This window comes from Heloderma suspectum, chromosome 4 (assembly GCF_057233095.1).
Source record: "Heloderma suspectum isolate Gila_16-S chromosome 4, 16-S_ref, whole genome shotgun sequence".
In the NCBI taxonomy this organism is placed as follows: Eukaryota; Metazoa; Chordata; class Lepidosauria; order Squamata; family Helodermatidae; genus Heloderma; species Heloderma suspectum.
The window spans coordinates 98250532-98262917 of NC_139461.1; the positions used below are offsets into that span (position 1 = coordinate 98250532).

At 43.5% G+C, this 12386-nt stretch overlaps 1 long non-coding RNA gene across 2 annotated transcripts in view; it reads left to right on the forward strand.

The window, feature by feature from the left end:
• Positions 1 to 12386, forward strand: part of LOC146347182 (uncharacterized) — an 82501-nt gene that overhangs the window by 7431 nt on the left and 62684 nt on the right. The window lies entirely within an intron of this gene.

The window sequence follows — 12386 nt, forward strand, 5'->3', positions numbered from 1 at the left end:
AAGCAATAATACTAAGAATGGCATGTTTTCAAGCTTTAGCAGTAGATACATGTTTTCTGCTCTCTGAAAAAGGATTCTCCTGCAGGATATGCCTGCAAGAATTTAGATATGAGCTGCTTAGCATCCCAGATGTAGCTCAAATAAATTTCATGTGAAGGTTACATTTCAAAGGAGCTGAGATCGCCAACCATTCCAACTTGAGCTCAGTTACCACAAGGTTCAAAAGAGGGGCTTGATGAAACAACAATGTGCTTCGAAAAGTGCACTGCAACGTAACTTCGGTCCTTTGACAGCTAATTCACAAAACGATTTGCAAAGCACGAATTAGTTGCAAAAGGCCTGTGCAGTACAGTTAAGAATTTTGCTTTGATATTACAAGTTCGGGTGATGGACAGCCTTAATTACTTGTGGCATTCTTTAGGAAGCCTCAATAAGAGCAAAACTAGCTAGAACAGAAACTTTGTAGGAGAGTTGGAAGGTGTGTGTGGTTGGGATTTGAGCTATAAAATGAATTATTTTAGGTCCCCCAGTGGCCTAGCCTTTCTTTACTCAGACACTATCAAATATTTTGCATATTTGTGTTCTGTTCATACTTGAATGCTCTGGTATCAGTCTTGTAATTTTTCTAGTTACTACTGTGCTCCTCCTATGAAAGAAAGGCAGAGAGTTAAGCTCTTCTAACTCAGGAGCTGATGGGTTAACAGCATGTTTTTATACATGTTTACTCAGAAGTAAGTCCTATTGAATGGGGCCTATTCCCAGATAAGTGGGCATAGGTTTGCATAGGGATGGCAGAGAATTCCACCACGGATCTTGGTGAGGCCAAATGCCAGTGCATTCGGCCCCCCGAAATCTGTGGCAGACCGGCCTGCCACCCCCCCACCCCCCGCGGATCCCCCCCGGGATGAGACTCACCTGGTGCGGATCTTCCGAGTGGCAGCGGCTCTGGCGGCAGCAGCGGCTGGTCTTCCGACCGGCTACCGCCACCACCATTTCCACTCTTGTTCTTGTAAAAAAAAAAAAGACGTGATAGGCTACGTAAAGATTTATGTAGCCTATCATGGCTAAGGTTTTTTTTAAAAAACACACGAGGTGATAGGCTACGTAAATCTTTACGTAGCCTATCACGGCTGGGTTGGTTAAAAAAAAAAACAACTGCATACACAAATGGCGGCAGCTATGGCTGCCGCCATTTGCGTTCCTTATTTTTGCCCATCTTAGTCTACATAAATATTTACATAGGCTATGACGGCGAAAATAAAGGGGAACGCAAATAGCGTAGCGGGCACTATTTGCGTCTCTTTTTGATTCCCCATTTTAGCCTACGTAAATATTTACGTAGGCTAAAACGGGGAATCAAAAAGGGGCGCAAATAGCGCCCGCTACGCTATTTGCGTTCCTCTTTATTTTCGCCGTCGTAGTCTACGTAAATATTTACGTAGATTAAGAGGGCAAAAATAAGGAACACAAATGGTGGCGGCCATAGCCGCCGCCATTTGCGTACGCGGTTTTTGTTTTTTTTCCCCCAGAGCCCTCCGCGGCCAGAAATCCAGCTGCGGACGGATCTGGTCTGGCTGGGGCTGGCCAGCTGCTCCGCAGAGCTGCCGCAGAGCACAACCGGCCACGGAGGATTCCAGTGGGGAGGAACGGCACGCCTCCCCCCTGTCCAGGATTCCGGGGGGAGGGATGGAACGCCTCCCCCCCACCATAAACATAATCCGCGAACAGGTAAGTGACTTTTGTACATCCCTAGCAGTTTAAAAGACTTTCTCTGCACCAGGAGCGGGCAACTTGTGACCCTCCAGATGTTGCTGGACTGCAACTCCCATTGTCCCTCACCATTGGCTATGCTGGCTGGGGGTGATGGGAATTGCAGTCCAACAACATCTGGATGGCCACAAGTTTCCCATCCCTGCTTCTATGCATTCAATATTTCTCTTTGTCCTGCCACAGAGAAGTTCATTTGCAACACAGGAAATAAGGATCAGCAGTTGCATGGCAGTCCTGATGGGCATTAATGAGCCTTTCTGCACAAGGCTTTTATTGTGCACTCATGATTGCTCACACATGGTAGTTTGCAGGTCCTTTATTCGACTTTGTCATCTTCCAGGTCCTCTCCCATGCTTTGCAACCATTATTGTGGGTTTTTTCCTAATGAGGATAGTCTGGTATTTTTCTCAATTACATTATAGAAGCCTCATGTAATTGTGCAATTCTACTATACCACAGTGCCACCTAATGGTTGTGTAATGCAACAAAGAGAAAGGCAGAAAAGAAAATCCCTGGGAAAAAAACATGTGTAAAGGATCTGAGCTCAATCATGCAAAGACACCAGAAGCAGATGCCTTGGTAAGGTGTGGGTTAAAAGCTTCATGTAGAAAAGCCCAATGTGTCTACCCTTGGAATTTACCTACTGGGAACCTGAGGTCATATTATCAGAAGCGCCCTCCAGGTGCCCCTGCCAAAAGTGGCAAGGTGGGTGGTTATAAGAGAGAAGGCCTTTTCAGTTGTGGCACCCCATCTGTGGAATGGCCTCCCCAGAGAGGCTCACCTGGTGCCTACATTTTGGTCTTTTCCATACCAAATGAGGACCTTTTTATTCTCCCAGGCATTTAAAGAATTGTTTTCATGCTTCTAGACCTTAGCATTGTTTTATTTTTGGTGTTGGTTTTACTTTGGTTTCATCATGTGCTGCTGTACTCCTTTTATCCCTTGCTGCTGTTTTTATTTTGTGTTATTAAATATAAAATATTTCATAATTTATATCTTTACCTCAACATTGCCCAGAGAACTTTGGTTATTCCTTTTCAGTTATTTGGAATTTTGGTCTAAAAGTGTAATAAATGAATAGGAATAAGGTTAAGTCCCTTCAGCAATGCCTGGGGATGTTATCCCCTTGTGCCTTTCTGTCTGATTATGTGACTTTGCTGTTTCACTGCAGTAAGCCATAGGTTCAGACTGAAAGCCTGACAATAGCTTGCATCTAGAAACTTTACGTTGTAGCTCCTGGATGCACTGTACTAGGATTTAAACTTCTTTGTTGTGCCAAAAGCAGACAAGGATTTGTAAACATAAATAAGCGTGAATGTTAAATGTTAGCCCCAAATGAACCCATAGCTGTTGCTATATCTTTCTTCATGGAAAAGAGAAATCAGGAAAGATTTCTCTTAAAAGCTTCCCTAAGCAGGCAAATGGCGTGCGGTGGGGTGGGGAATACAATTTATACCAGAATAAGGCATAGGGAAAAGGGTTAAGGCACTCTCCCTGTAGCACCACATTCCAAATTCATTTTGGACAGCCTGCCAGCTGCTTTTTAAAACAATATGAAGGAAATGGGAGGCCCTGTTACGGATCTCCAAACATCTCGTCAAGTTTGGCCCAAAGAGATGTTTTAGGGGGAAATCCTATTGTGATAGGATTCTGGCCATCCAATGCAGAGCAAGAAGCAGCAGGGAGGTGATCTTTGCCTCCACGCTCCTCCCACTTTGCATTTTGGCTAGATGGGCTTCTTCACTCATCTAGCTGGGGCTCTGCAGAGCAGGAGGGAAGGAGGCTGGGGAGGCCTAAGCCGGCCTCTCTAGTCCCCTCCGCTCACTGGCACGCCCCCTTCCCCTCCTCTCCAAGGTTGCTTTTGTGACTTCAGAGAGGCAGCCAGCTCAGTTCTGTCTGGGCTGGCTGCAAAGGGTGGGGGAAGTGGGGAGCTTGGATTCTTGGCTCCAAGGTCAGAGAGCTGACTCTGACCTCGGATCCAGGAATCCAAACTATCCCATCTCTTCCCCCACACCACCACTAGACTCTGTCTAGGGGCCATAGGATTACTCCCTCCATTTCTTTCAAGACCTTCCTATGTAGAGAGACATTTCACCTTTAGATGCTGGATTTTATTGCCTGTCTGCCTTCACTATATGTCATGGGTGGGCAGGTTTCAGGCTTGCCAGATATATTCTGTTTTTCACTAGACTCTCCAAGATCCACCAACCAGAGTCTGATGCAAAATACATATGCTTAGAATTTAAGAATTCTGAACACAGGAATTTGTTTTGAGAACCAAAACTGAACGAAGGTCCTTAACACACAAAAATCCAGCCTTGGTTATCTCAAGCTTTCTTCATTTCAGTAGTACAAGATATGGGGTGGGATAGGGGAAGTCATTTTATTGCTACTATTGTTAAACAGTTGGGTGTCAGAAATCCTTGCTGTTATACTGCAAATCACCCAGAGATCTACCAGGAGATCCACATCTGTCTTCTGTCCATCCTGCTATATGCAGTCATTCTGTTTTTTTAAGTTCTGGCTCTTACTGTGCTTTATTATGTTTTCTACTGCTGCTGTTTGAAATTTTAAATGATACACTTATACAATGCGGGGGGGGGGGGTTATGTACCCCCCTTCCAAATATATGATTAGTGATGTTACCTTTGCCAACACTGATGGGAGAAGGAAGGAAAAAGTCCCAACTGAACAACTGATTCACTCTACTGCCTCTCCCCAGAATCCTCCCTGGCCGGCTCTGCTCATGGCAAGTCTGTGGAGCCGCCAGCTGGGCCTGTCCGCAGCCAGACTTCCATCCGCTGCCGGTCTGCAGACGCAAAATGGCGTCCAGCGTGGCGGACCCCATTTGCGTCCCTGCTCTTTGCTATGATAGGCTACGTAAATATTTACGTAGGCTACGTAAACATTTGCGTCCACAGCCCAGCAGCGGATGGCTGCAGGCTGAAGAGGATGGACTCGGACCCAGCCGGTGGCAGGTAGTGTCCATCCCAACAGAACTTTGCGGGGTGGCGGGGGGGAGTAGTCCATTCCGCCACGGACTCCAGGGGGCTGGATTCTAAAGAATCTGGCCTCATTGGAGTCCATGGTGGATTTCTCCACCATCCCTATGCAGAACGCAGCAGCTTGCCTGATTAAAGGCAGCCGCAAGTGTGATCACATCATTCTGGTGCTGAAGGAGTTGCACTGGTTACTAGTTGTTTTCTGGGCCAAATTCAAGGTGTTGGGTTTGACCTTTAAAACCCTATATGGTTCTGGCCCAGCCTATCTCAAGGAGTGCCTCCCTCCAGCAACACCAGACAGGGTGCTCAACAAGATCAGCCTCGGATGGCTATCTCTCTGTCCCATCCGCCAGGGTAGCTAGGCTGGTGAGGACAAAGGAAAGGGCCTTCTCTGTGGTGGCCCTCAGCTTGTGGAACTCCCTCCCTAGAGAACTTTGCCATGCCCCCTCTCTAATGAGCTTGTGCCATGCATTGAAAACCTGGTTGTTCACGCAGGCATTTGGGGTGGGTTAGGGTATTTTAGAATATAATGTTTTAATGTGTAATTTTAATGTGTAATTTTATTGTTTATATTGTGTACATTGACCAGAGTGGCCGGGTGACCAGTCAGATGGGTGATTAAGGAATTTAATAAATGAATGAATGACTTGAATAACTCATAGTAAATAAAATACAAATTTTAGAAATCACCCCTAGGTTTGATTTTATCTCCATAGAAGTGTGTGTGTAAAAGAGAGAGAGCTTTGACTTTCAGGAATCCACAGCTATTTTGTTGTGAAACAAAACTATGTTTATATTACTTTTACAATATACTTCTGAAAATCACATCTTTCTCTTCTACAGACCTGTGCAAACACAGCTCTGGCATAGGGTTGCCAATCGTTTTCTGGTTTTCTTTTAGCAGCTGCACGTGTTGGGGAAAGCTTTTCCAACTGAATTTCTGCTTGTCACTGAGCTCTCAATAGAATGGCATCCTTGCCAAGAAGCATGGGGGGAAAGATGGTAACGCTTCTCTGGCAAAGTTACAGGAAAATTGTCCTTTTATTAAGGAAAATTTTGAACTGCACAGTGGTATGATTGTAATGTGCATGCCACTACAACTCATCTGTGCATTTTTCTTGTGCGTGTGCACATGAGTTGATGCTTAGAGTCACAGAAAATCCTCAGAACTGGGAATTTGACAGTTCTGATGCAGAACTATGTTATATTAAAGCTTCATGCAAGAGGCATCATGAACTCCCACTTACTGTGAAAGAACAGATACACAAACAGAGTACAGCAATCCCTGTTTGGAATGTCAAATTGGATATTTTCTGGCATTACTGCTCTTATCATAATACTGAAAACTTTGACTTCAATGAAAGAGCTCACCAATGTTATTTCCTTCATCTTGGAAGCATTGGTGAACACTGTGGAAAGTAGCAGTGGAGTCTGGAGGGATTGTCTTTGGCAGGGAGAGCAGAAATAGTTATATTTGATCAGGGTTTAGGGTTCTAAAGGAACCTTTAAAGGAGCCTGAACAACTCACTTTATTTTTCACACAGGCAAGCAGACTCTTTAGAAAACTTTACCACCTACATGTGCTTGTGCAGAGTATAAAAATTTTCTGCACCAGAAAAAGGACAAGTACATATGACAATCCTGGATGGAGCTGGGGCTGGCAACTCCGGAAAGAGATTCAACTAGATTCTGGATGCTAGTGACAAAAGGGACAAGGGGATGTCATGGTGCTCTACATAATAAAATTACTTCTTTGCAATGGCAGGCCCACTTTTCTGCCCTTTTTAGACAATTTTCTGTTGGGGCCTCTCCTAACCCACTTTATGAGAGGGAACCCTTGCTCTTTTTCTTCCCACCCTGGTTGAGAACACGCAACTGGGCTGAAGCAAATGATTTGATTGCCTCCCTGCCTTCTAAAAAGGCTCCTGGAGAGGATATGCTCCCAAGTGGACTTTTAGATCTAATCCCATTTGGTGGTGGCCAGCCCTTGCTAAAACGTTTACTGATATAAACCACCATGGGAAAATCCCCCAGGGCTGTGAAATGAGAATTGTTGTTCCTATTCACAAAAAAGTATCTAAAGCAAACCCAAATAATTTGAGACCAATCAGCCTGCTTAACATTGTCTCAAAATTGTATACTAAATATCCCTTGGGCAAATTAGAGTCATGGACAGTTCAAAATTCGATTTTAGCTGAAGAACAGATGAGGTTTTAAAGGGGGAATCCACAGTAGATCAGTGTTTTGTTCTTCAACATTTAACACAGAAATACTCTCAGCATGACAGAAAAGAGTTATTTGTTACTTTTGTGGATTTTAGTTCAGACTTTGACCTTCTGGATAGAGATTGTTTATGGCAAAAGTTATCTGCCGCAAACATTGATAGAAGGCTGTTACTTTAATCCAAATGCTCCACTCTAACACTACTCCTAGAGTTAGACTTGGGGCAAACGGATTGTTATTAGAAATCATACCAACTAATAAAGGGGTGTGCCAAGGATGTCTGTTGGCGCCCTTCCTCAATTTTTATATCAATAGCATTGTACAAGAACTGAGTGATTTGGAATGCTTCCCAGTTTTTATTCGGGATGTTAAGCTCTCAGTTCTTCTATATGTGGATGATGTTACAATGATTTTCACTACATTAATTGGAATGAGAAGGCTCGAGAAAGCTGAGTAAGTTCTGCACAAGACAGCATTTGTCTATTAACTATGCTAAGACTAAAATTGTAGTCTTTGGGAAGAAGAGGAAAACTCATACATGGAAGCTGGACAATAAATCTATTGAACAATTGCACAACTTTAAATATCTCGGCTTTACCTTCAATGTCCAACTTTCATGGAGACAACATCTAGATGCAACTAAGCTGATTTCAGTCTACCCAATCCTTACTTCAGTTTTTTAGATCTCAAGGGGGAAGTTTGGTTGCCCCTGCAGTTGAGGTATTCCGGAAGAAGTCCACAACTGACACATGGGGCAGAGGTATGGGGATATATGAATACCTCTATTCTTCAGGTGGTCCAGAATTCTTTTAATTGTCCCCTGGGGCACACCTGTGTCACTTTTAAGGGCAGAAGTAGAACTGACTTCTGTTATAACATCTATCCATGTTGCACTTGCTTTATGTTGGTTCAAGTTGGCTTATAAGAGTGACTTTAAAAAATGCTTTCAAGAGCAACTGCAGACCTTACCCCAAAAGTATTGGGTAAACTTGACCAGACATATATTGCATGCTTATGGGATTGATACTGAGTCTTTTTCTTCATTTGCTTCTGATAGAGTTAAGCAGATGCTTAAAGAAAGAAAAAAAAAAACTCTTTTCGAAGCGGTTGGATCTAGTTACAATCTCACAGATGTCTTCTTCCTGTTGGTACCCATTATATAAGATGTCATTTGGTCTGGACAGCTACTTTATAACTCTGACTCTGCCCCCCTCTAAGAAAATCATTCACAGCATTATGCCTACAATGTATACCTTCTGTGTTTCTGGAGAAAAGATTGTTTGTTTGTTTTATTTAAAACATTTGTATCCTGCCCTATATCATTAAGATCTTAGGGTGGCATACAGATAAAATCCTGGAGTATAAACAGTATAAAACAATACTTTAAACAGCTAAAACATATTAAATCATTAAACAAGCAAATACCAATTAAAATCTAAAATAATAGAACAGTTAAACCAGTGTGCTACTTTAGGAAATGCATTTAGCCCTCAAAGGCTTTGGTAAAAAGCCATGTTTTTACTTGGTGCTGAAATGAAACCAATGTACGTGCTAATTGGGCCTCCAAGGTGAGGGCATTCCACAACTGGGGTTTTGGAATGATGGACTGGAGCATTTAATCAAAGATTTTGTATTTGTGGGTCTGGGGAGGTTGAGGATGCTTTTCACTGCTTATTAAGATGTCCCTTTTATGACCATTCTAGGCATAAATGTCTTGCTATCATTCTCTGGTCCCTGTCAAACAGACCCCTCATAGATCAGATATGTGTTCTTTCTGGCACTGATGTTTTTGCCACTGTCCAGGTAGCAAAATTTGCCTTGGCAGCAAGCAAAATACATGCCAAATCCCAAACAGCTTAGGGGGGATGATTCTGTTAGATATGTGTATGGGTATTTATATACAAATATGTGACTGTACTGTTTTTCTTTTTATGTATATTGTGGTGGACTATGGATCCAAGCCATCAAGTTACTACTACACTGTTATCAGTCATTTCTTACATCAACTAACATAGTACAACATTACCTTGACCTGAATTTTGAACTGCACAAATGTTCTTTTCGAACTGCACTTCCCCCCCCCCGAACCACATATTTTGTTTATACTTGTACATTAAAAAAAAGCCCTGCAGAGTTCTCTTCACCCATAACTGGCAGGCTGCCCAATTGCTCTGATATGTTCTTCCATGTTCTCCTTCCACAGAATGAATGTGTGGTGAGGACAGCTGTTGGGAAGGAGGCCCTGAGGGAAACAGGGTATGTCTTCGGAAGCTCACAAAATCACTCGGTATATATCAATTTTCCAGAATTCATAGAATCCTAGAATCAAGAGTTGGAAATGATCTTGGAGATAATCTAGTCTATCGCCCTGCTCAATGTGGGCTCTGCAATGCAGGATGCAGCTACACCATCCCTGACAGATGGCCATCAGCCTTGCTTAAATACCTCCAATGAAGGAGAGCCTATGACCCCTTCCACTGCTAAACAGCCCTCACTGTTAGGAAGTTTCTCCTAATGTTTAGCCAAAATCTGCTTCCCTACAATTTCCAACCATTGGTTCTAGTCCTGACCTCTGGAGCAAGAGAGAACACATCTGCTCCATCTTCTGCATGACCACCTTTCAGAGATTTGAAAACTGCTATCACCTCTTAGAAAGAAAAGAAAGGTTCCTCCTGTGCAAGCACCGAGTCATTGCTGACTCCTAGAGGGACGCCGCTTGTGCTGGCGTTTTCATGGCAGACTATAGCGGGGTGGTTTGCCATTGCCTTCCCCAGTCGTGACTACCTTTCCCTCAGCAAGCTGGGTACTCATTTTACTGACCTTGGAAGGATGGAAGGCTGAGTCGACCTGAGCCGGCTACCTGGAATCCAGCTTCCGCTGGGATCGAACTCAGGTCGTGGGGAGAGTTTCGGTTGCAATACTGCCGCCTACCACTCTGCTATCACCTCTTATTTGGTCTTATTTATTTATTGAGCTATTGCTATCCCATCGTTCAGCCCCTGAAAGAGCCCTCCCTCCAAGGCAGCTCACAATTAAATTAAATTAAAACAAATACAACCTAAAGAATGGAGGTGATGGACTCGACCTTGGGGGAGCTGGGAAGCTCTGGCGTGGGCTGGTCCATGAAGTCACGAAGAGTCGGAAGCAACTGAACGAATAAACAACAACAAACCTAAAGAATACTATAAAACAAAGAGCTACAATCCATAGCTGGAGATTAACAGTGGAATCCTATACATGTCTGTTCAGATATAAGTTCCATTGCCTTCAATGGGACTTACTCCCAGGTACGTGTGTGTATATGTCTGCAGTGTATTTAAATAAGGACTTATTCCCAAGTAAATATGTACAGGGTTGCTGAAATTCTGGTTTGATCCACAACAATGAATATCTGTGAGGATTTGGGGCACGTGTACTGGTCACAGGGCACAACTGTGACACATACTGAAACATTTGAAATGGAGAGCAATTTAGTTTTCAAATGCGATGAGCTAAACCTTTCATAGAAAGCTTCTACCCAGTCATCACTCTCCTTAAATAAGATGCCATTTAAGTAAAAGCTAGGCATGTATTGTGTGTGTTTTGCTTTCATCCTATGAGAAAACAGAACAAGATAAACAAAAGCAAAATAAAATAGCTTTAAGCCATTATATGTAGGCTGATACTTTACTCTTAAACCCTACTGTAAGAGCAAGAAATACATTTGAAATTGCTACTTATCTAACCCATGGTTTCATTCAAGTCTGGCCAGTCACATTCTTAAACTCGTAAACATATTTTCTATCTGCCCCCCAGCCCTGCCCTGCCAAGAATCTGTCCTTGATTAAATTTGTCTTCTTTCCCCCCTCTGATTTCTTTATATAGGATGGCATAATTTTGTGAAGTCAGAATTCATCATATCTGGTTCCAGATTATTCAAGTCACTGCAATGGTTACTATTAATTTTCTAGGCTAAAGGGATATCCCACATTTAAATAAATGCAGGGCCGCCTGGTTCAGCTATTCACTTCTAATGTGATGAGGGGAACAGGGAAGGAGTGTGACATGATTGAGCAAAGTGGTGAAAGGGAGAGAGAATAATGTCCTAATAGACAGTGGTGCAGCTAGGTAATTTTAGACCTTGGACTTAATGATCTTACCAGGGGGGCAGGGGGGGCCTTTAGAAAGCCATGTGTATTACTTCAGTTGTGAGGTACACAAATAACATTTCTCTTCCCTCCTGCCATTCCAAAAGCAATCTATGCTTTACAACTGCTTCTATATTCCTAATATATTAGGGCAAAAAACAAAACAAAACCCAAAGAAACAACAAGGGCTGGATGCACCCGATCTTGTCTGATCTTGGAAGTTAAGCAGGGTCAGCCCTGGTTAGTACTTGGATGGGGAACCGCCTGGGAATCAGACTTCCTGCACTGAGTAGGAGGTTGGACTCGATGGTCTTGTAGGCCCCTTCCAACCCTATGATTCTACCAACCGTGACTGAAAAAAAAAACAAATACTCTGAGCATGTGCAGGTTCACATTCTAAACTCAAAGTGCAGCACTCTTATGACTATAGGAATAAAATGGAGTTTGCTTCTGCTGCCCTGGCATTACATGCATGTAAATGGGAATAAGCACCACCCTTGTTATAAAAATGGATAAAATATATTTAAAAATAATCATTCAAGCTTCTATAACCGTGCACGTGCTGTCCCCTGAATATATGAGAAGGAAGGATATTGTGGCACAGGTATGGGCATCAGGCCTGTTTGCCACTGCCCCCATCACTTGCTGCTCGCTGAGTGGTGATTTGGGGGGCCCAGGGCTGTAGGGCTCTGGCTTTTGGCCCCAAGGTCCAGCCCTAACTGAACCACTGCAGACAGATCCACTAACGTGCTGTTCTGTGGTATGCAAGAGACAGCTGCTGAGTGAAGCAGAGACAAGCGGCATGTGCTGACCTCTTCAAAAATTGGTTCCATAGGGAGCCGACTCTAGTCAGAGAGGGAAGGAGCTGTGAAGGCACTAAGTGAGGGAGCTGCTGAGAGCATATTAACATTCCATTTGCTCTGGGGCAGGAGAGACTTTGAGTGCTCTCACTAACTTGGGTGCAAATATTCAGAAAGTGGCCCCCAGCCCAGTGGAGCAGCCCCTAAAGAGTCTTTCCTAATTTGCCATGGGTGGGAGGTGAGTGTGGCAGGGGCTAAAGAATAGAGCTGTGGGATGGGTAGGATGACTGGATGTGTAGTACATGATAGGGCCTCTATCCCTGTAATATTTGTGTGAAAGATGGCATAGCAAGCAAAGTAGCTTTTACCACTATGACAAAGTAAGAGGGACTTGCCAAAATTCTTGCTTATAAGCTCCTGTTAATGTTATGTCCTCATAGGTTAGACTGACACAGAAACATGTT